The 24,560-nt window shown below is 43.2% G+C and overlaps 1 pseudogene; it reads right to left on the bottom strand.

Annotated features, from left to right (window-relative positions):
* LOC102828111 overlaps window positions 1-24,188 on the bottom strand; it is a 78,951-nt pseudogene extending 54,763 nt beyond the window's left edge.
* Window positions 24,189-24,560: the final 372 nt, after the last annotated feature.

Genomic DNA, 24,560 nt, shown 5'->3' on the forward strand with positions numbered 1-24,560 from the left:
TCCATGCATCATCATATAACCCCAAAGGGTACACCACACAGGCCCACCCACCTCCACCCCCTGGCTGCAAGCACACAGCCATTGTCCCCAGTATCCCCATCCACTCCATCTGTCCACGTCATCTTCTCTGTGTCCATCCCTGGTGTCACTGCCTCTCTGGGTAGGGTCCCGTTCTCCATTCTTCTCACTTGATGGTCCTAGAGACCTCAGCTCCTGGGCTGCAACATCAATCACTCTCCTCCTTTTTTCAAATAACATCTACCTCTATATTTCCTAGCCTCACAGTCAGACTGATGGCAATTATTCACTATTGTACCACAAGAGTCTTATCCCCATTTTCTTTCCCCAACCCGGTCCCAAAGGCTTGGAAATCATTCAATGGAGATTCTACCTTCCCCCGCCCCATCTGGAACCTAGGCTCCCTCTTGAAAGCTTGTAAACCAGTCACTTCTTAACTTTATAGAACGCCCCCCCCCTCCCATTTTGGGTAGCCAATATCTATGTTGCCCATCTCTGTCAACCCTGTGTACCGCGTTGTAAAGAGTTGTTCCCTTTTCTGATCTACTACATCCATAAGTATAGGTAAGGCTCATAAAATTGTAACGGGTAACTCTTTTTTTTTTTTTTTTTTCCCCTCTTCTTTCTTCTTCTAGTCAAGTTCGGATCATCCAGCCATCAAAGCCAGGTCAAGTGGGTACTATCTGCAAGTATGGGTGTTCTTGTGCATCTCCCCTCACTTCATATCAGCTGAATGTTTCACTCTCCACTCTAGTCCTCTGTGGCCATGTCACTGCCTCTGGGCCCAATAGTCCCTGGGTCTTGCCATATTGCTGGCCATCCAGGTCGCCACCCAGGATCCTGGGGGTCTATTGAATGTGGTCAGGCTTAGCTCGCAACTTCATTGCTGTTTCTTCCCCCTTTCCCCGCATTGGTGACCAATGTGGTCACCAGCCAAACCATGCCTGCCCATGTATTCCCCTTGAGTCTTAGTCTTGGAAGGGGGCTTGCTCTGAGGGGTCCCGACCACTTGCCTTGATGGCTGCTGGGCAAACAGCTTGTCTTTTCCTGCAACAATCAATCAGACCGCCGTTACTGTTCCGGACCTTTCATGCCAGTCTTTCCTTCACGAAGCATCTTCTGTTTTTCTAGCCACTCCAGGCTGGTCTACTCATGCCCTCCAGTGGAAATCTCCCATGCCAGTCAGTACTGGATTGGGGCTCTGAACTCCACCCATGGTCTTGTGCCATAAAGGCTCCACAGGAGGCCTCTTTCACTGGGCAACTTCTAGCCCCCTTTAAGGTATTCCAATCAGTTATAGGCTGAAGATGGACTTACAAGCTTTCCGTAGTGATGATTCTGGCTATTCCTTTCTTCCCACCTCAAGTGTCTATTTTACAGTGGTAGGCAAGGGAAACCAAGATTCAAAAGACAGCCAAGCATTTTAACACTATTCCACTCTTTTACCCCTTCAAACCATGCCTTAATCCCTGTATCCCAGAGCCCTGTTGCTCCAAGGTTGTGCATACATCATCGTTTACCTCTGTCCCACTTAGCCCACACAAACCTGCCTACCTGTTCTCCCATCAGCCTTGTTCTTCCATTACCCTCCCCCTTCTTGTGTATTGCGTCCATCACCCCCTGTGCTCTGCCTTCTCCTGCCTCCCTCCCCTCCTTTCATGCCATACATCCTGGTGATCAGCAAATATATATAAATATATATATAGAATTTCCACCCCCGTTTTAGTGTGGGTTCCTTTTCTTAGTCTTTTGCAATAATGGTCCTATGCAGTATTTCTCCTTTTGTGACTAATTTCACTCAGCATAATGTCCTCAAGATTCATCCATGTAATGCGGTGGCTTGCAGCTTCCTTGTTGTTCTTCAAGGTAACAAAGTATTCCATAGTGTGTATGTACCACAGTTTGTTTATCCATTCTTCAGTTGATGGGCATTTAGGCTGTCTCCATCTTTTTACTATTGTAAATAGTGCTGCTATGAACATTGGTGTGCATGTATCTACTCGTGTTATGGCTCATATTTCTTGTGGGTAAATACTGAGTAGAGTTCAATATTCCCAGTATTGCTGGATCATAAGGTATTTCTATTTCCAACCTTCTGAGGAAGCACCATATTGCTTTCCAGAGAGTTTGGACCATTTTGCAGTCCCACCAGCAATGCAGGAGCATCCCAGCCTCTCCACATCCTCACCAGCATTTATTGTCCTCTACTTTTTTTATCTTTGCTGTTATTGTTGGTGTGAGATGATATCTCATTGTTGTTTTGATTTGCATCTCTCTAATGGTTAGTGATCATGAATGTTTCTTCATGTTTGTTGGCTGTCCAGATCTCTTCCTTGGTGATGTGTCTGTTCATGTCCTGTGCCCGTTTTTTAATTGGGTTATTTGTCTTTTTCTTGTAGAGGTGTTGTAGTTTCCTATATATTTTAGAAATGAGTCCGTTGTCTGATGTGTCGTTGCAAAAGATGTTTTCCCATTCTGTGGCTTCCCTTTTTACTCTTTTGGTGAAGTCTTTTGATGCACATAAGTTTTTAATTTTTATTGTGTCCCACTCATTTAATTTGTCTACTTTTGTTTGTGTATTTTTCAAAATGTTTGGTAGTCTGTGTATTTCCTGTATTAGAGCCCTCACATTTGTCCCTAGTTTTTCATTGATGACTTTCATAATTTTGGGATTGACATTTAGGTCTTTAATCCATGCTGAGTTGTTTTTTGTATAGGACATTAGGTAAAGGTCTTGTTTCAATCTTTTGCATATCATTTTCCAGTTCTGCCAGCACCATCTATTAAAGAGACTATCTCCTCCCCATGTAACATACCTAGGCACTTTGTCGAAAATCAGTTGGCTGTATGTAGATGGGTTGCAAAGTGTTAAATAGCAAAGATGTCACTTTGAGAACTAAGGTGAACCTGACCCATGTCATGATATTTTCAATTGCCTCAAATGTATGGAAAAGATGGATGATGAATAAAGAAAACCAAAGAAAAATTGGTGCCTTTGAATTATGGTTTGGTGAAGAATAGTGATTTCCAAAAGAATGAATCCAGTACAGCTAGAATGCTCCTTAGGGGCGAGGATAGCAAAACTTTGTCCCTTCTACTTTGGCCATGTGGGGACTACTTCCCGGAGATAGACAACATGTTTGGAATATTTAAGGGTCAGCAAAGAAAGAGATGATCGACACAGTGGCTACAACAATGGGCTCAAGCATAGTAACGATTGTGGGGGTGGTACAGGACCAGTCAGAGTGTCTTTCTGTTGTAACATGAGCCAGAACCAACTCAATGGCACCTAACAACAGCAAGGGACAATTCATTTCCATTCTTAGATAAACCAAGTCTTGCACATCAACTGCATATACAAGTGTGCCAGGAACATGTGTAAAGAGACAACCAAGTATGAGTTTACCCAGGGCATCATGTTTCTTAGTTCAGACCTGACATGAAGACTACATTTGCAATCCAAGGACTCCGGGCCAACTCCCTATGAAGGTTGAGGAAATAGTCAAATACATAAGGAGAAGGAGACATAGTCCTGTCCCTCACCTCTAGGAAACATACATGGTACATCTTATTCCTAATCACCTTTGCATTCATAGAGAACACAGAATAAAGACCAAGAAGGGACAATAGAGAACATTTAATCCACCTCTTGATGTGACATATAGGAAGCTAGGGCTTTGTTGTTGTTAAGTGCCATTGAGTCAGTTCTGACTCATAGTGACCTTGTATAGAATTTCTGTGGAGGGATTGGTAGGTTTGAACTGCTGACTTTGTGGTTAGCAGTCCAGTGCTTATCCTACAGTGCCACACTAGGACTCTGGAAGCTGGGCTAATACAGGTTTGCCCCACACAGCTCAACAGGTCTGAACAAACTCACATCCAGCTTACCCTCTCTCGTCACTACATACCACCTCAGGGAGCTTCACTGGCTAACTCTCCCTGGCTGTGTGTCATTCAACCAACTCACTCATTACCAGTAGAAGAGAAGATGAAGTCCTAAAAAAAAAATTATGGCCACAAGAGCTAGTCTTGCTGGAAGATAAAGTGTGTTGTGGATGGCTCTGGGTAGCATGGGTACTGAGAAAGGGTCATACTGAAAAGTGTGATGCAAGGGCAAGTTAGGGAGTTAGAAGATGAATATTGAATAGAGGGAAAGGAAAGTAATGTGTACTGTCTACACATGCGTCCAGTTGCCACCGAGTAGACTTCAACTCCTGATGGATACATGTGTGTCAGAGTAGAACTTCGTAGAGTTTTCAATGCCTAACTTCTCAGAGGGAGACCTCCAGTCCTCTTTTTTGAGGTTCTTCAGGTGGATTTAAACCTTTAACTTTCTGGTTAGCAGTTGCCTCCTTTTATGGTGCTGTAGGAGCAGCACTGGACTGGAACCACAAAGTCAGCAGTTCAAACCCACCAGCTGCTTCTTTGAAACTCTATACAGGGTTTCTATGAGTCAGAACTGACTCCATGGCACTTAACAATAATGATAACAACAACAACTGATTGGACTTCAACCTTCACCTTTTCGTTTAGCAGTCAAATGTGCTAACCGTTCACATCACATGGGGATTCATTTTGTATCTATTATCTCAAATGAGCAGAACATTTTACAAATCTGTTTTACAAATTGTATTAAACAGCATGTTCCAGGACACACAGCCACTGTCTGAGCTAGATTTTAAATCTAAGTTTGCATCCAGAGCCTAGATTCAAAACTTTACGTCATACAGTCTTTCAGGTAAATAAAATAGATCAAGTAAACTTTGATTACTTCAAATTTTACTAAGCAAATCAACTGAGTTTGTAAGTTTATTGCCTCCTGATCATGATGAATAGGAAAGAAAACGAGGGAGATACTTTTTGCCTGTCACAGGTTAAAAAAAACAGTGAAATTGCTTTTACTGAGCATTTAACATGCATTAAGAAGTCCTGGTATGGAACTTCTGGATAAGCATTAGACCACTCACCACAAATTCGGTGGTTCAAACCCAGCAGACACTCCTCAGAAATCCTATGCAGGGTCACTGTGAGTCAGAACTGACTTGACAGCACCTAACAACTACAGTTTCTTAAGGGACCAACCAAGGAATGGCCCACAACTCCCAGGTCAAAGATGCAGTGGTACAGAGGTAAAGGCGAGGGCAGAAGACTGCCAGATTACTACAGTGAGGTTCCTGGTTTGGGAACAATGATAAGCAATTTTGTCTGAGCTTTTCATACTGGGCCCCATGCTGAGTCTCTGCTTTAGCACCACTGGAAACTTCTCTAAACATTCCAAACTTATTATGTGCTATGGACTCAATCCCTACTCATGGTGGTCTGGTGGGGTAATGACTAAATATTCAGCTGCTAACTAAAAGATAGTGGTATGAACCCAACAATCATTCTGAAGGAAAATACTTGACCATCTGCTCCCAGAAAGCTTAAAAACCGAATCTGTTGTGATTATGTTGACTCCAACATGTAACAGACCCTATAGCACAGATGAGGAGGGCTCTGTCTGGTTTCCGAGGTGGTAATCACCAAAGCCGTGCATAGTCTGTCCATTGTAGCACCCTCAGAGTGTGGCCTTGAAGGACTGAGGGATGAGTCGATAAGTCTGTGTTCATAGTAGTGATTTGCAGCCCGCCTGTCTCCTTTTGGGATTTGAATGATGGGATGTGAGCACAGATAGGCAACACCGCATGTTGAAAAGGAGATGGGGGTCAGGTGGCAGGGTCTTCATGTTGGTGGCCATGTCTCTACCTGATTGAAAAGTAATTAGGATCTGGGGGGACAGATGAATAAAAATTATTTAAACTCTCTAACCTTCAAAACCACAAACTATATCTCCTAAAATTGCAAATAGAATATAAACAATAACTCTTTGTTTGGCCAAAATTCTTTAATAATGTTGTTGGTGAATGGGGTGCAGTGGCTGGAAACTCTGACTTTGGCTTCGACTCTCGGTCGAAGTTTAGTGGCTCTATAACCTAGGGAAAGACCTTAATTGCTCTGAGCCTCAGATTCTCTATCTGTGAAAAGGAGTTAATAGAAGTAAATACCTCACAAGGCTATTGAAAGCATAGGGTCCGAATATTCAACAGATAGTAGCTATTGTATTATTATTACTATTTTAAAAAATTATTTTTCGCTGGTTTGGAATACTCTTAACAACCCTATAGGACATAGTTGAACTGTATCAAAGGGTTTCCTACTTTGTTATATTAATGAGGAGCACTGGTGGCACAGTGGGTGAGGTATTGGACAACTAACTAGAGGGTCGGCCTTGTGAACCCACCAGTCACTCCCAGGGATAAAGATGGGGCCTTCTACTTTGTAAAGACATACAACTTGGAAGTGTTATTCTGTCCTATAGGATTACTATGGGTGGGAATTGACTTTATAGTAGTAGGTATAACAGGATTTTGGCAAATTACTAAGAGCTTTCTGCCTAGTCCTCAATTTGTCTAAAAGACCCGTAATCCCACAGTGTGATGAACCTCTTCATTTTTCTTATGGCTGTGCACCATGTCTGCTCCAACACGGGTGCCTCTACAATACACACACACACACACACACACACACATTTGTTTAAACTTGAAATGAATTGGATAGGGATGACTCTGGATTGAAATGTCGGTTCTTGATGTAAGGTTAGCAAAGCATGTATGCAAGGATCAAAAGTCATTTCACAAAGCTATTCTATCTCCTTACCACCGACCATCCATGTGTCTCTCTTCCCCAGCCTCAGGTCTTGTGTGTCTTACTCCATCACTTACTCCATAAACAAAACACCAGCATTTGGGTTCCCAGGAGAAGAGTGGTTTCCGCAGTCACTAATGAAGACTCCTGAAGGATTAAGATGAGGATTTCTGCTCCCGCCAAGAGTTACAGTCTCAGAAACTTTAGACAGGTTCACTCGGAGTAGGAACCAACTCCACAGCACTAAACAGCACCGATGAAGAGTCAGAGGAGGACTTGCTAAGGATGGCCCTCCACATATGAAGAATGGCCACATGTGAACTACACCCATCCAATAAGAACACACACATGTCAAACACACAAAAGGAGCAAGGTGCATTTTGAGACGGAACTATGATTTGGGTTGACAGTTTGCTTGTTCAGTACTTGAAGAAGAGAAGCACCTGTGCTTGGATTGGAAAGGTATGTTCCTAAGGCTAGCCACAACCTAAGTCAACATATCCCTTCTTCTTATTAGTCTCTGACGATCTTATCCTCGTGCTCCAGTGTAGAGAGTTAGCCTAGACGTCATGGTAACTGATTGAGAAGAACACTCTGCAAAGGCCAACAGGAAATAGAAAGGAGGAAATGGCACATCTAGTGACTTGTGAATTGCACTGTATAGTAAGTTTTTCAAAACACGACAGCATACATGATGGTGACTTTGTGGTATGGCAGAAACAATATCTTAACATTGATTCCAAATCTTATAGGCATGGAAACCAGGAAGGTTTTATGGACTCAAATGCTCGGTGGCTTGCTCATTTCTGATCTATAAATACTGTGCTGTGTTTGCTTCCAAAGAAGTCTAGATCCCTTCAGCTTCAGAAGCCCATCCCCCCTCTTGAAGCCCTAATGCGAAAGGGAATGCCGTTTGTGTGGGGTTTGCAGGGTGAAATGAGGAGCTTTCTCTCCCTCTTTGTAGATCTGATTTTTAAAACTCCTAAAATAGGAGTAAGAATAACTGACTTCATTATATAAACACACTGTGTGATGAATCCTACAAGAGCCAGGACTTGATGGACTGCCTTGTTTTTCGAGGTCTCACATGGTCTCAACCTTTTAGAGCATGTTGTCTTATCGCTTGTCTATCTCCTGTTGTAGAGGGACATTTTTGAGTTTTTCTTCTCTGATAAGTTTCCACATTATACAAGTTCCATCTTTTAAAGGTTTTACTGTATAAGGAAATGAGATACTAGTCAGAATAATAATTATTAATTCAAGGCCTATAATACATTTGGTTAGAGTTACTTGCTTTATACTTGAAGGCAGTGGGTATAGTAATCTTTGAGGCTAGAAGGCATGCTCCCATCCCTACAGATAAGGAAAACTGAGTCTCAGGGATGGTGAGTGACTTATTGGACAAGAACTCAAGTCTCTGTGTACACAACATCAAGATTATTCCAAAGACTTACACCAATGAGTGCTGTTGATGTGATTGTAAGGGTGAATTGAGGGTTTGAATTTTCTGATGTTTGTTTTTTTATTGTGAACCTTTTCCAAAAAATCAAATTGCCAGTGAGTTCATTCCATCTCATAGCAACCTGAACTCTATAGGGTTTCCAAAGACTAACTTCTCAGTAGATCATCAGGTCTTTCTTTCAGGGAACTCAGAAATCCAGCCGTTCATTTTGCAGCCAAGCATGCTGACCATTTGCACCACCCAGGGACTAACCTTTGCCTACTGGTAAAGGGAAAAAAATATTTAGTTCTATGAAAAACATCAAGAAAGACAGTTTAGCTGAAATTAGAGTCTGGACTCTAGGAAAGAAATCACGCCGAAAGCTAAAGAAATACAGCCCTGTCTTCCTAAACCTCATTCTCATCCTGCTGACAGGGTGAGAAGATCACCCGAGGACAGTTCTTGGAAACATTTTTCAAAAGGTTTGTGTTTCAGAATTCCCTTTTGCAGTTTGACCCTTTTCCACTCTTCTTATAACTGATAAATATGCTGTCGAAATGTAACTACTTACTATTTTGCCTGTGTCTATCTGTCTCTCCCGAAAGATAACTTTGGGAAGAGTTGACTGTCAGAGAGGATAGTGGGAATTACCAACGACCCTCCCACTGTGTGTGTAGCCATCCCTGGACATGGAGACTGCATGGTCCTTTGTGTAGTTCTTGGGTGTGGAAAAGGACCGTCTCTGAAACATGCTCCTCCAGCCCCGTACTGAGGCTGTATGAGCCGATCTGGCACACACGAGGTGGCTGAGTTTGAAACATGTTCTGCGAGAACTCTTAAATGACAGCACATTTAAAATAAACACCACTTAAATTAAAAAAAAAAAAAGAATGCTAACTGTCCTCGAGTTGGCCAACAAGCCTATGTGCAATGAAATGAAGCACTGGTCAGTCTGCACAATCCCCAGGAAGTTTGCAAATTGCACTGTTCAGGTGTGACACTATGGGTTAATGAGCTGGACTGCAAAGTCAGTTTGAATCACAAGGTCGGCTGTTCAACCTTAACAGCCACTCCTCTGAAACCCCATACAGGGTCGCTATGGGTCAGAAATAACTTGATGGCACACAACAACAGCAAGGAAGAGATTACAGAAATGCAAAGTTGTCCAAAATGTAGAAAACTATAGATGTGTTGTTTGGTTTTAATACTATAATAATTTAATTATACTATGAATGTTGATTCCATTCTTTCATTTTCTAGCAAGGAATATTGGGATATGTTTAATAATGGGGAATGAAACCCACTTAACAAACTCCTAGCTCACGTGCTCCTCAGGGACATATGTGCTGAATTACATTTCCACTTGTACTACTTGATTTAGGAATTGATTGAATGCAGTCAGGTAGAGAGTGTTCTGGGTTATTTTCTAAAAGTGCATGTGAGTGATAGAAAACCTCTATGCAGATACCTTGTCACAACATCTGTTAAAAGAGCATGCATTTCTGTGTGATCTAGGCAAAGCCTCAGAATCATGCTTGCTCTATGGCTCAGCAGTATCACTTCTGGAAAATCATCCTAAGGAAGTCATTAAGAATGTGGGTAAACCTGTTATTGTTGTTGTTTTTGTTGTTGTTGTTAAGTGCCGTGGAGTCAGTTCCAACCCATAGCGACCCTGAACAGGGTCTCCGAAGCTGTAAATCTTTACGGGAGCAGAAAGCCTCATCTTTCTCCCGCGGAGCAGCTGGTAGTTTCGAACTGCTGACTTTGTGGTTCACAGCCAGATTCATAACCACTACGCTACCAGAGCTCCTTGGGTAAACCTGTTAAAACTCAAATATTGCCAAGCAAATGGGCCCAAGCTACCTTCTTTAGGATGAGAGACCATATGGTCATCTAGCTGTCCCAGCCAGTACCAACCACAAGACTTGTGGGTGAGGCCATTTAGATGTCTCTGCCACAGTTGAGTCATCAGCTGACATGATGACCCCAGACAAGACCAGCAGAAGAATCCCCAACTGAACCCAGCCCCAACTGCTAAACCCACAGAATCATTGTAGAAAATCATGCTATGAAATCGATTTCATTTTCCTTTGGAGGTAGTTCCCAAATCACAGATTCTGTTGTCTATGAAGTTAAAGATTCTGTTAGCCAACCAATGGACATGTATTGGAAGATACAGTGAAATCATCCAAGATGTAACACAGCCATAGGTAACCATAGGAAGCCAAAAAGATATATGCTGAGTATCTTTTATAATCAAAGGTGGGGAAACTGAAGGTCCACAGAAAATGGAATTTCTGTCTTTTCTGCTTAAACTTTTATTTCGATTCTAGAAAAACTGGGCACTTGATGCTCATGCCTCACAGCTTTGAAGTTAACTTTCTCCAGAGGTGAAGGACCCAGGCTTTTGGGATGTCTACCTTGCAGTCGAGAGTCCCAGGTACAAATGGCTAAGATCTGCCGTCACTCTCGTGTTCTGGCAGTAAGGACACAGAGTCAGGCATCCAGGTGTTTAAGCAGCCCTTGCTTCTCTTCACCAAGCCCAATGCTCCATCAGTGAGATGGAGACATGAACTCGCTTCCCTGTCTCCCATGCCTTAAAGGGTTTGTCAGACAAATCCTCTGTTAGAAGAGATGTCAGAGCATCATTTTCTACCGCAATTCATCCATTCCTGACTTCTTCCTCAGACTTGAACTCATGGCTTGTATTGTTTATCCCCGCCGGGTCTGGCTCCAAGGTGAGGACACGGCTGCCTTGATGAGCATGGGTATTTTTGGTGGTAATAATACACAAACAGCAGTACGTCCTGAATGCTTTCTTGTAGCAAGCATTGCTTAGAGCACTGCCCTGCAATGCTATGGGACAAGCACAGTCTCCATACCCATTGTGGAACTGGGAACACAATACAAACTGAGTCAAAAGCCTTTATGAGGCTTTTGTGTTCAGAGGAACACATGAAGTCCAACTCACAGTCTTACCCAATTCACTTCTTAGAAAAAGGATGGCGGAAAAACTCATGCAGACCTCCTCCTTTATTGCACTTCACTTTATTGGGCTGCTCAGACACTGCTACTTCATCCATTGAAGGTTATGGCAACCCTGAACCCAGCAAGGCTGTCGCCACCATTGTCCTCACTGCGCGTGCTTGTTCCGTGTCTCTGTCTTACATTTTGATAATCCTTACAATGGTTCAAACTTTTTTCATAATGCTATTGTACTCTTAATAGACTCCAGGATGGTGTAAATGTAACTTTTCCAGGCATTGAGAAAAAACAAAGAATGTGCCTTGCTTTATTGTGATATGCACTTTATTGGGGTGGTCTGGAGTCAAATCTGCAATATCTGTAAGGTGTGCTGTACTAAGAAAACTCTCTTGCCTGAAATGGGATCGCCACTTTCTTCCATACTCTGTTTGCTTTTTCTCACATGGATTACCACCAGATGTCCTTTTTGGAGAGGAAAAACAATCCTTTTTTACCAGAAGGCAAAACACTGCTCATGATTTCCATATTTTTCTAATATTTTCCAACTTTTCTCTCTCGAAGACTCACTATAAATGAACACATTAGGATGGCAAAGAATTAATGGCCAGAAAACCCCATAGTTGGCTGGGCTCAACCAATAGAGGCATCTACACATGTAGTTTCTGAACCTACAGACTGGACAGTCCCCATCTTTCCAGGAAAGCTAGCTCCTGTGTTTCCTGATGCTCTCATTCAGGGAGGGGCCTGCTGATGCCTTTGTGTATGTGGCTGCTTGGGCTGTTCTTTCCTTTGTTGTTGTCGTTGAGTGCCACCAAGTCAGTTCTAACCCATAGCGACCTGTATGGGTTTCCAAGGAGTGGCTGGTGAGCTTGAACCACCGACCTGTTGTTCAAACCAACTTTGCAGTCCAGCTCATTAACTCCCAGCACTACTTTCTATGGTGTACAATCACTGAGGCCAAAAGTATAGTGAAGCGAGAGCTCCCAGCATGGAATCCATTGAGGAGAAGTCAACTTGGAGAAGTGTGTAACACTAGGAGAATCTTGTTTTTTCCCCTCCATGAAGCCCCTTAAAGGCTTGCCAAATACAGTTAAACAAAAATGAATGGACCTAACTAGGGCAGATGGTAGAAAGTCACAGTAGACAGATCTCCCGTTTGTTCAGCTACATCGCCTTCCTGATAAAAATGAACAGGGGAGGCGATATGGACTTTAATTTGTAAAATATTCAGGGGTCGCCCATAAAACATCAGACATCTAATGATCATATCCATTACTCACCAGTCACTGAAGACAGATCCCCAAACCCAATAGCACAAGGGCCAGGTGTGCTGACTGACAGCGCTATTGTTTCTTGTCTTTTCCAGTTCTTGCACGCTGAGGCTGCACTTGTTTACTAGGAAGACTCCAGCCTAGATAGATGAGGAGAGAACACTGTGTCCCGTACAATATCTGAGTGCGAGAAGAGGATCAGAAAAAGGTCCTGACCAAGCACAGTGAGATCTGCACGGACACCTAGGAAGTATGCATTACCCATGTTGCTACACCCTTGGGATGAGATTTGTCAGGTGCAAGGAGATAGGTTGAAGCCAGGCTTCTGTGCCTGCCACATTCAGCAGGTTAGAATGTGTTAACTCAACAGCTATTCTTGTTGTTAGTTCAATGGAGATAATTTTGACTCCCAGCAACCCAAAGTGACAAAGTAGAACTATACATTAGGGTTTTTCTGCCTATTTATTTACAGAAGCTGATCTCCAGATTCTTCTTCCATGGTGTCACTGGGTGGGTTTGAACCACGATCTTTCAGTTAGCAGCTGAGTGCTGAGGCACTGTGTCACCAAGGACTTCTCGTGGAATGACTACTGTGCGCTGACGAATTAGAGCTGGAATCCTTCTATCAAAGTGCTTATGCTTCATTAGTGAAGACAAGACACACACAAATAATTAGAATGTAATTAAATGCAAATATCATCTCCAGTCTAACAAAATCTGCTATTTGTCAAGGGGTTCGTTCTTGTTCTACAAGCAGTTCCTCTTTCTCTCACACATTTCTTTTACCTTCTCTTCTGTCAGTCAGCCACAGTATCTCCCTAGCTATTTGTTTCCTCTTTCAACTAGGTATCATACATTTGTATTTTTCTTAAATAAAGATGCTGCCCATATAAAAAATTGTCAACACAGTTCTTCCTTCAGTGGTCAAAACTTGGGAGTCATCCTTGTCTCCTCTTGATGCTTTTGACACATCCCATATTCAATCCCATACTTTAAATATCTGTCGGTTTCTGAGTAGGTCTTCCTGCCATGCCCACAGTTAGTTTCTGCTGTGCCCCAACTTAGACCAACTGGTCTCCCTGTTGCCCTGGGGCCTCATATTTTTCTTTCTCAGAGACCCTACATCTGGCTTCAGTTATCCCTCTGCCTTTCTTCCCTATTTCTCTTGGTGCAAAAAAGAATATCCCTCATTCCAATAAGCAGGTGAGAAGCCGGTGGAGGGGCAGGGGGGACAGCATTATAGTCATCACTCAGGAGGCTTGGCAGGGACTTGGAGAGTGGACACAGCTGGACAGAAGCAGAATTTGTATTTGTAGAGAGAAAGAATCAGAAAGTGGCTTCGAAGTTCCTCATCTCGGTTCCCTTTCTCCTCTGTATGAAAATTAAATCCAGCAGTAATCATGTTCATTGTACCAATTTACATATACATTGTGTTTTATAAGATCCCTAGAGTAAGGTAATTAACACGCTTTCTTTCTCAATTGCTTGGCCTGGTTTTTCCTTCCTGCTGCCAATGGACCTAGCGTCTTTCTTGCGGCTGGGATGTTTGAGACACTGAGTGGATGGGTTCATGATGTCCCCAAGAGTGGTGTCTCCAAGACTTGTGTCCCCAGATCATGCCCGATGCACACACAGGCACATACACACACAGCCTCTATTTTGGTTCAATAGAAAATTACAACCACAGTTAAAACTGCCCTGCTTTTCTGAACATTCTCAGCACAAGTGGAGGGGTATTTTTTTAAACACAGGCAAATAAATCATTCTATACTTTGCAAAGGAGTCCGTGGCATTGCAGATGGTTAACCGTTAGATGACTAACAGAAAGAATGGTAAATTGACCCACAAGTACCTCAGAAGTAAGACCTGGCAATCTGCTCTCATTAGATCATAGTTTTGAAAACCTTATGGAGCAGTTCTACACTGTATATCTGATCTGCCTTTAGTTGGAATCAGCTTAACAGCAATCAACGGCGACAGACTTTGCTAAACGGATGAACTGGATTAGTTGTCCCCATACTTGTAGAAGACAAACCATCTAATCTGACTAGAGTAGGCGAAAGTAAAGAGGGCAACAGGAACAGGTATGGGTGGGCTGAGGCTTCGGTGTTTCAAAAGTAAACCAAATCTTAAAACCAAACAGACAGCACTTAGCCAATGAAAGGCAGTAATAAAGAGTCACATTTGCACAGTACTCTACAGTCTCCAGGGCACTTTTGCAGACATGCATTATTTTTATTCCTGTACCCCATGATTAGAACAGGAATTGATAAGTCACAGACGGGCTAGGACTTATAAACCTGGGCATGGCAGGTAATCAAAATGTTACACGCTAAAGTTCCTAAATTTTTAAAAAAATTATGTTTTCTACTTTTTTATGTTCCAGGGATTGGAATGTACCCAACAATCAGTGTGTACGTGTCATCCAGAAGAATCCGTTTTTTTTTTCACTTTTTTTTTTTTTAACGAAAGGCTCTTCTAGCCTCAGTGGTGAGTCTTACAGTCAGAGGTGTCTTAAAATCAAGGAGACAGAGCACACGCACCGTGTAAACCTGTGTGCCGGTGTGTACACCCACCTTGCTGGGCACACCCATTTACGAGCTCCTAGGTGTGGTGCTGCAGGTTAACGCGCTGGACTGCAAGGTCAGTTTGAACTGCAAGGTCGGCAGTTCAAGCTTACCAGTGGCTCCTCAAAAACCCTAGATAGGGTTGCTGTGAGTCGGAACCAACTCAATGGCACACAGAAGCAACAATAACAACAACAACATATGCTATTAGGAGTCCTGGTGTGGTGCTGTGGGTTAATGAGCTGAGCTGCAAGATCCATTTGAACCATAAGGTCAGCGGTTCAAACTCACCAGTTGCTCTTCCAAAACCCTGAACAAGGTCACTATGAGTCAGAACAGACTCAACAGCACTTAAGAAAAACGACAAATTATGCTAATAAGGTCCTGATGTGGTGTTGTAGGATAAGCACTGGACTGAAAGGTCAGTTTGAACTGCTCCTAGGAAACCCTGTAGAGGAACCAACACTCCTAGGAAATGCCATAGAGGAACGCTATGGGTCAGAACTGAGCAGGCGGCCCTTAAGAGCAACAATATACTATTAACTGCATACCAACACATCCCAAGGTGATGGAGAAGCTGCATCTCAACAAGACCTATGACTCTTCAGTAGGGACAGGACTCCACGTGGTACTCCAAGCATCCCCAAGAAATCAGAAAACCACTGCTGGTGCGAGACTCATAAGGGACCCTGGTAGATGAAGCCATGGAACAAGCTTGGGGGGCTTCTGCCCTGCCTTGCCCCACCTTCCTGTGCGTGACGCCAAAGCCAGGCACTGAACATATTCAAGAGGGGGCCACACTCTGCAAGTGAGGAAAAGACTCCATCATTCAGTTAGGATTTCTTTACAAGCTCCTTAATTTCACCTTCCTGGATTTTACGCTGAATTTTGTCAGTTTATAAATTTGCACTACAGCTTGGCACTGGGAAGGGGGAGGGGGAGATAATCAAACCTACGGCTGTTTTACACAGACACTGAAAAATAAAGATCATTAGCAAAAAGTATAATTAAATTAAAATGCCAACTTGCCAAAGAAGCTCAGTAAATGGGAAATATATCAAACTGTGATAATACAAATGGGCTATTTCTCAAGGTGTGAGGATGTCAATGGCATAAACTCCTACACTTTGCTGACTTCTTATGCTGAAAGTGGAGTAATAGCTTACAAATACATGGCATGGTAACACATACAACTGTGTAGTATGAATGCAGTTGGTTTACCATGCCAGTACTGTAACCCTGAGAACCCCAAAGCCTGGGAGATACAGAAAAATCACTTACAACTAAATGTCTTCTTCTGGATGAGATGGCCAGTCACCAAACCCCAGCAGAAACTTTTACTAGTCATTGAGCCCATTCGGCTGATTTATTTTGAATGCGTGATTGCCAGTTAAGTTGAACATATCCAGTTAACGATAGCCAAATCTTCTCTACAAGCAATCTCATAATGAGGCCACAGTTCTTTGTAGAATATTGAAAATTACTTTTGGCATGCAAGTACGTTTTGTTAATTCCTCTTTTAGTGTGCAAATAACCTTTGAAAACCTGCTTGTAGGTGTTTATGTGTCAGGACAGTATCAAAAATTATTCAATTGCCAAGTCACATGTCAACACTTCAATATACAAAGCCTCTGCCACCCCGATTTTCACGACTCTGCTGCCCTCTAGTGGAGTGCTCACAAAATTTTGCCTTCATTCACTGCATTTATTCCAACACGCAGGCTTGCTTCACACCATGAAGGTAAGTGGAAACTTGTCGTTGCCGTGTACTGTTGGGTCGCTTCCGACTCAAAGCAACACAGCATAGAGTTTCCAAGAGTGGCTGGTGGGTTTGAACTGCCAACCTTACGATTAGCCTTCTGGTGCTTATTCTATACCAGATAAGCACCAGGATGCGGTCCTAAAGTTTAGAAGTGGTAAAATAAAAATAACAAGAAAACAGAGTCCCAACTGGAATCCTTTAGGGGAACCCTTACAGAGGTGCATTGTCAATCAAATATTTTCTAAGAATTTATCAGTTTATAAAGTAATCACCCGTGTCCCCACCATCCCGCCCCTCAGGTCTGGCTCAAGAGTCCATGTGCCCATGGGCAATTTGTCTGCTCAGAAATGGCTGTTTCTCCCAAGGGTGTCACTTAGGACAACACTGGGTAACACTGTCTATACAATTTTTGTGCTGTGTTTTGGCAGAAAATAATTATTTTTTATAAAACTATTGCAGTTGTGAAATGCCGTCAAGTTGGTTTCGACTCATAGCAACCCTGTATAGGGTTTTGGAGGAGCAATTGATGAGTTTGAACCTCTGACTTTGCAGTTCAAACCAACCTTGTGGTTGAGTGAGCATCCTACAGAGATACACCAGAACTCCACAGTGGTAGTTAAGACAGAAACATTTCTTGTACACCTATAAGACTAAAACGCTATGCTAATTTCATTTTCAAGCCTTCTAATGTGCTTAGTGCAGAGTTATCATTGTCACCTAATTACAAATGCTGCTTTAAATCCTTTGGTTTCATCTGTAAATGCTACAAGCATGTGCTGCTGCTTTTGGTGCTACCAGTGTTTTCACGTTGGTGTTAAGTGCCGTCAAGTCAATTCCGACCAATAGGGAAACATCTGGTGTTGTGGTTACTATATTGTGGAATTCGTATTTGTGGACCTCTATCAGTAACCATAAGGAGCTCTGGTAGCGTAGTGGTTACGAATCGGGCTGTGAACCTTAAGGTGAGCGGTTCAAAACTACCAGCCGCTCCACGGGAGAAAGATGAGGCTTTCTACTTCCGTAAAGATTTACACCCTTGGAAACCCTGTACAGGGTCGCTATGGGTCGGAACCGACTCGATGGCACTTAACAACAACAACAACAACATCAATAACCATATTGAAAATGAAGTAGTAATTAAAGGAAACTGATAAAGCCTTCTCATCAGTTATTAATAATGTAACTAATGTAATTCAATGAAAAATTTTCGAAGCAATTTTTTCATATAATATACAATTTACAGCTATATTGATATGTGTCATTGTATGATTAAAAGAACAAACTAAACTAATTTCATTAAAATATCAACATCGCTAAGTGTTCTGTGTGGAGTCCTGGTGTGGCACTGTGGGCTAATGTGCCATACTGCAAAGTCATTTGAACTGCCAGCTCACCAGCTGCTCCTTGGAAACCCTATGGGTCACTATGGGTTAGAATTGACTCCACAGCACTTAACAACAACAAACAAAGGGTTCCGTGTAGCCTGGTTCAGTAGGCGGTCCCTCGGGGAGAAGTGATGATGTCACTGGGCCCAGAGCAGAACATCAGAGAGTGAGGAGCAAGCACCTGATGCTTCTCACCCTCAATTATTTCAGCAACAGAACAGACATATTCCAATTCTTAGATGAAATGAAGGAAAATTACAATGACATAGAATGGAGAAACTGCCTTAGTTCTATGAATCATGCGGGGAGGAGGCAGAAGCCCAGAGAAGAGAAGGGACTCACCTGGACCCCTACAGCTGTACCTGGGAAAGATGCAACTTGACCCTGCATCCTAGGATTCAGACCGTGATTCCGAAACCACTGCCGTCTGGTCAGTTCTGGCTCACAGCAAACCTACAGAGGGCTTCCTAGACTGCACATCCTCTTTCTCCTTTGGATGGACCCATCAAGCTTGCGGTTAACAGCACAATGCCTAGTCACAGTGCCACCAGAGATTAGGGACTTGAAAACCCTTCGGTTACAGCAACAGTTCCCAATATATGTTTCTAATCAGCTGTAGTGAGCATAAGGAATACCCTGACAAATAAGAGCCAAATATGAAAATTGTGAAGTAATTAATGGGCTTCTGGTTTGGCGCTGTAGGCTATATTTTGAACTGGACTGTGAACCACAAGACCAGTGGTTCAAGCTCCTCAGAAACCCTGTACAGGATTGTTATGGGTTGGAATTGATTCTACAGCACTTACCACCAACAAGTGAACATATTGTCAGGTAGGACCAGTCCCTGGAAGACATCATGCCTGGAAAAGTGGAGGGTCAACAAGAACTAGTAAGACCCCCAACAAGGTGGATTGACACAGTGACAGCAACAATGGGCTCCAGTCTAACAACATTTGTGAGGCTGAACCAGAACCTGGCAGTGTTTTGGGGTCACTATAAGTCTAAAGGAGCTCTGGTAGTGTAGTGGGTACGAATCAGGCTGAGAACCACAAGATCAGCAGTTCAAAACTACCAGCTGCTCCGCGGGAGAAAGACGAGGCGTTCTGCTCCCATAAAGATTTACAGCCTCGGAAACCCTGTTCAGGGTCACTATGGGTCGAAACCGACTCTACGGCACTTAACAACAACAACAACATCAGTCTAAAACAACTTGAAGGCACCTAATAATGACAGCAACAACAACAAGGGGGTGACATTCTCAATGCATTCTGTAGTTAACTGAAAGGTGGCTGTTGCAGCATCAGAGGCGTCTTGGAAAAAAGTCTGGCAATCTACCTTTGGAAACCCCTATGGAGCAGCATTGTACTCTGACACACATATAGTCACAGTGAGTTGGCGTCAACTCGATGGCAATTGGCAAATTAATTACTTAAAAAAATGAATTAGAATGGATCCAAGTTTCTTCTTCATCATTATTGCGGTTAGTGTTGTTTTTACGTGCCGTCAAGTCAGTACCAACTCATAGCACAACAGAACAAAACACTGCCTGGTCCTACACCAATCTCTCAGTGGTTGGTAACTTGAGTCCATTGCTGCTGCCGTTGTGCCAATCCATCTCTTTGGGGGCTCTTCTGTTTTTCATTGACCCTCCACTTTACCAATCATGATGTTCTTCTCCAGCTACTAGTCCCTCCTGGTGTCTGAAGTATGAAAGTTGAAGTCTGGCCACCCTGACACCTAAGGAGCATTCTGGGTATACTTTGTCCAACTCACATTTGTGTGTTCTTTTTGCAGTCCATGGTCCTTTCAACATTCTCCTCCGATACCATAACTCAAATGTGCCAATTCTTCTATGGTCTTCATCTGTTACTCACTTGCAATCCATGCCTGGTAGAGAAAATGGTAGTGATCCAGCTAGGAGAAATTATTTATGTTAAGAATACAAATCCCAGCCCTAGACACTGATATGTTTTAAACAAAACAAAACAAAAACTGATTTTTAAACTTGGTTTCTACATAGACCCCTCATTTCAGTGAGTGATGAAAAGCCAGTGCTGCTCTACCCTCTCATCTTAGCTGGGCTCAAGTAACAGGCCTATATAGTGGGGAGAGTTAGGGCATGCTGGGGCACATTCCTGGTCCTCAGAGCCTTCATGGGAGCCCTGCCTAGTGTGTGCTCACATCTCCAGGCTTCCACTTCTAGCAGCTCCCTCAGGTAAACCCATGGTGATCCCATGGCCTGGGAGGCAGAGGTAGATTACACGATAAGCAAGGTAAGCACTGGTTTGCCTGTGCTTACTTACTAATTTGTAGTGAACACTTCCACATTTTTTCCCTCACATCAAAGATTCTGCTGCTATGTATGGCTGGCATCTCTCTCCCAACCCCACAGCACTTTCCTATAAGATCAAAGCTTCTTTTCAAATTTACAATCCCTGACAAGAATGACATAGCCAGTAAACAAGATAAGCATGGACTTACTTGTGCTTATTTACTGTTCTGTAGTGAACGTTTTCACATGTTTTTCATCACATCAAAATTGTGGTGGTCATGATAGTGGTGTGCCGTGGAGTCGGTTCCGACTCAGAGAAACACTGTACAGGGTTTCCGAGGCTGTAAATCTTTATGGGAGCAGAAAGACTCATCTTTCTCCCGTGGAACAGCTGGTAGTTTTGAACTGCTGACCTTGAGGTTAGCAGCCTGACTCACATCCTTTATGCTTTCAAGCACCAGTAGCCCTATTATGACCTTACTTATTGGGGAGCCCACCCCTGCAAGGAGACTTTCTACTGCTTCCCACACCAGTGGACTTGTCATCTGAATATTTCTGGAAACTTAACCTCTCCCCAGTCTCAACCTTGGAAAGAGCACAGTTACCTTTTGTTCTCAGTTCCCATGATGTCTGTGGGGTGTGCACTGCCAACACCACACCCTCCATGCCACCTAGCTGAGACTCCCTTCCTATGTTAAATCAGTGCATCCTAGTGATCTGAGTCACAACCTGCTCTCAGCACTGAGGACATAGCAGCGGGCTGGGCTGACAGGTGCCTGCCCTTGGAAGCACACAGTCTAGGGAAGATGACACAAATTAAACAAGTCAAAACAGCCATCTCCAGTAGCAGCATGCACTATTGATACCATCAGTGGGAAGAGAGGTTAGTGAAGAGAAGCAATTCGAGCAAAAGGTTTGCACAAGAATTCATCCAGAGGTATATTTCCTGCTTGCGGAGCCTGGAAGCCTGGCTCTTCTTTGCTAGGACATTTTCTTCCAAATAGGAAAAGCTGAAGCAGCTTCTGCAGCAGGCTCCTAGGGCTGCCACGATTGGTGTGGCTTACAAGAGCAGCACTCTACTGGCTCACAGTTCTGGCGGCTGGGGTCCAGAACAGGGTTTCAGCCACACTGATGCCTTCTGTGGGTGCTGAGGGAGAGTCTGTCCCGTGTTTCCTACCTGACATCTGGTGGTCCTTGGCATCTCTTGACTTGTCGCTCTGTGTAATCTCTGCCTCCATCTTCAAATCATCCTAAAATGTACGTCAGAAACTAACCTAATGAAAACCTTTAAAACTCCCATTTAAAAGTCAAAGCCACCCTTTCTCCTATAACTAGAACAACAGAAATCTCACCTTCTCAGTCAACTCAATCAGCTCGAACTTAACAGTGAGGTAAACCTCTCTCTGCCCTCCTTAACTGAACTGGTTCAATGACAATGCTTGTAATGCCAGATCAGTAAAAACAAACGGGAACAAAGCAAAGCTGGTGTTCCAGAATGAACCAGTGTCAGGAGCAAACATTCTAACTAAGAATAACAAATCCCTTCGCCTCCAACAGGCCCTGGTGAGGATGACTCCTTCTGTAGTGACTAACTGCTAAGCTTGAAAGGATAAAACAAAGAAAGAATCTTGCTGCCGCAGCCCAATAAGTTACAAGCACTACAAATAGGACTGACACCTTTCATCTTCTTACTCACAGCAGCTGGTTTCTGAGGAATGGCCTGCAGGGACGACAGGGTGGCTGCAGCATACTGGGGCCATTAGCTGTGAAACAGCTGTTTCTCAGGTTTTCTGGGAAGGACATTTTAATCAGGGTCAGACTGAAATCAGTTTGTGCAGGCGGGGCATCCCTGCATTGGAGTCACTGGGTGAAAAGCTTTCTGGGTTACAAAAGCTCAGTGCTCTTTCTGGAATCTGTTGCAGTTCCCTGAGAGGAGACACCAGGGGAATCAGAAAGCCTTTCCAAGCTCAGTTGTCATGTGTCGTGGGCTGACACAGGTCTTCCTGATAATCCAGGTACTTTGCATATATCAAGTCAACCATTGCAAATGATGACACGGTTTCATTGGGCTTCTTTGGGAAAAGGATGTTACTAGCAGCCGCCTACAAAGAGGTGGATCAACCAGTGCAAACACAGCTCCGATTCCCAACCTACCAGCACCAACTACCCCTTTACCTGAGCCTCAGTTCCCTCATTTATAAGAGGAATTATTCCCTCTCTCTCGTAACAGAATAGTGTGACTAGACTGTCCATCACAGCTCACATACAGCATGAAATGTGTAGTTCTTTCTGCTTCTTGGCTGTGATTCATCGCCATGAGCCATCCATTCTCTTCCTCGGCTACTCCTGTGGAGATGACCGTAACCAATAACCACGCGACCCCAGTCATCACTCACCACGGTGGGATGTAGAACATTGTCTGCATAGACTATACTATTCCTGTTGGTCTTGGTGTCCCCCGAGACTATGATCTTGAGTCCCCAAGCCCAGTGAATTCACCCTCATGGTTCAATTTTTAACAATAGATAATTCTGTGAGGGGGAATAATAATATTAGTAAGATCTGCACAACTCAGAATGATCTATCATTTGAGATCAAAAGGGCAGCATGTAGCCAAGGATAAGGGTTGGGAAAGAAGGAGGAATGGAAACAGACAACACAGAGAGAAAATGGGATAAGTCAAGTAATACTATGGGAATTGCAATCAATGACATGAAACAAAATGCGTATAAACTGTTGAATAGAAAACAGATGATCTGCTCCATAAACCTTCACCCAATTTACAACAAAAAGTTTAAAAGGGGACCATACAATGACGGGTTCCCATGTCCTTCACTGGAAAGTAACCGTCTTCTACCAGGGTATGAAGCCCAGTATGAATGGTGACTGTGTTCATCGATGCTAGAAGATTCTAAGATGGTAGGAGAAGCTTTTTAAAATATTGAAGACACTTTTGCCAAATATTTGGATAGACTCAGGGCCTTACCATAAATCTCCCATCAGAGAAATAAATAAATAAACTGACTGTTTGCCATGCATTGCTTCATGGGAGGGGTTCATAGCAAAGATAAAACCAGGGATTATGCTTAGCTTCCAGTTTCAAAATCCCTAGTGCTCATGGCTAGAGAGAGCTTGCAAACAGAATAGATGGATCTCAGGGCATAACCCAGGGTAATAATCCAGCATCGATTCTGTGTGCAGCCGCTGCCAAGGAGCTGAGACATACTGGGCTGGGTGGGTATCAGGGTTGAAATGACATCCTGGTTCCCGTTCTCTGTATCCCATTCCCTGCCCAGGGTATTAAATATGTTAGAGTACTTGAACCTAGTTTCCTATGTAAAGATGTAGAAAGGCAGTCAACTTTAAAGTAGACATTCAACAAATGTGGACTGAGTCACTATGGGTGCTTGGATGGCCAAGACAAAGTACCTCAACTGAGGTACTTACAGTTAAGAGATTGCCCCAGACAATCCTTTGCTGTTCAGGGCAGTCCTGCTTAGTAGCCTCTCTCATCTCTATTCTCTGGATGCCTATAAGCAATTCTCCAGTTGTCACATTCCCAAATGTCCCCTGAGAGGTCAAATCATCTTCAGCTGAGAAATACTAAAAGACATGTGAGAGATAGAAAGAATATGGAGTATTATGATACTATGATATTATGAATATGGAGTATTATGATTTATAACTTTCTTTTGGCACAGCTGGTATACCAAAAATGAAAACTCAGCTAGTGCCAAAATTATCAATGGATTTTATTTAAAAATAATAAAAACTTGAGGCTTTACCCAGATCTCTAACGTCATCATCCAAGGTAAAAATGTTTGGTAGCACTTAAAAGAAGAAAGTATAAATCAGGTACTACCGGGTCCAGGGCTGTCTCAGGCTATGACACTTACATCAGGGACTCCAGAGGCATTCTTGGCCCAGTGGCATGAGAATTTGGAGAGAGATCGCCCACACCGAGCAAATGAGGACCACTAAAAAAGATATAGGACTGGCATCTGGGGACACATAGATCTCAGTCCACCTGCATGGCAAGTACATTAGCTCATCACCAAGCATCTCTGATTGCCATAGGGAACGTGTGGTCCAGATCATTGTTAAATCCACAAGGACAAATCCACTGCAATTGGAACAAAGCCAGAGCTTATTCACGAGTCATTTCTCTGGGTTTC

The sequence above is a fragment of the Chrysochloris asiatica genome, unplaced genomic scaffold (genome assembly GCF_000296735.1).
Source record: "Chrysochloris asiatica unplaced genomic scaffold, ChrAsi1.0 scaffold00251, whole genome shotgun sequence".
Lineage (NCBI taxonomy): Eukaryota > Metazoa > Chordata > Mammalia > Afrosoricida > Chrysochloridae > Chrysochloris > Chrysochloris asiatica.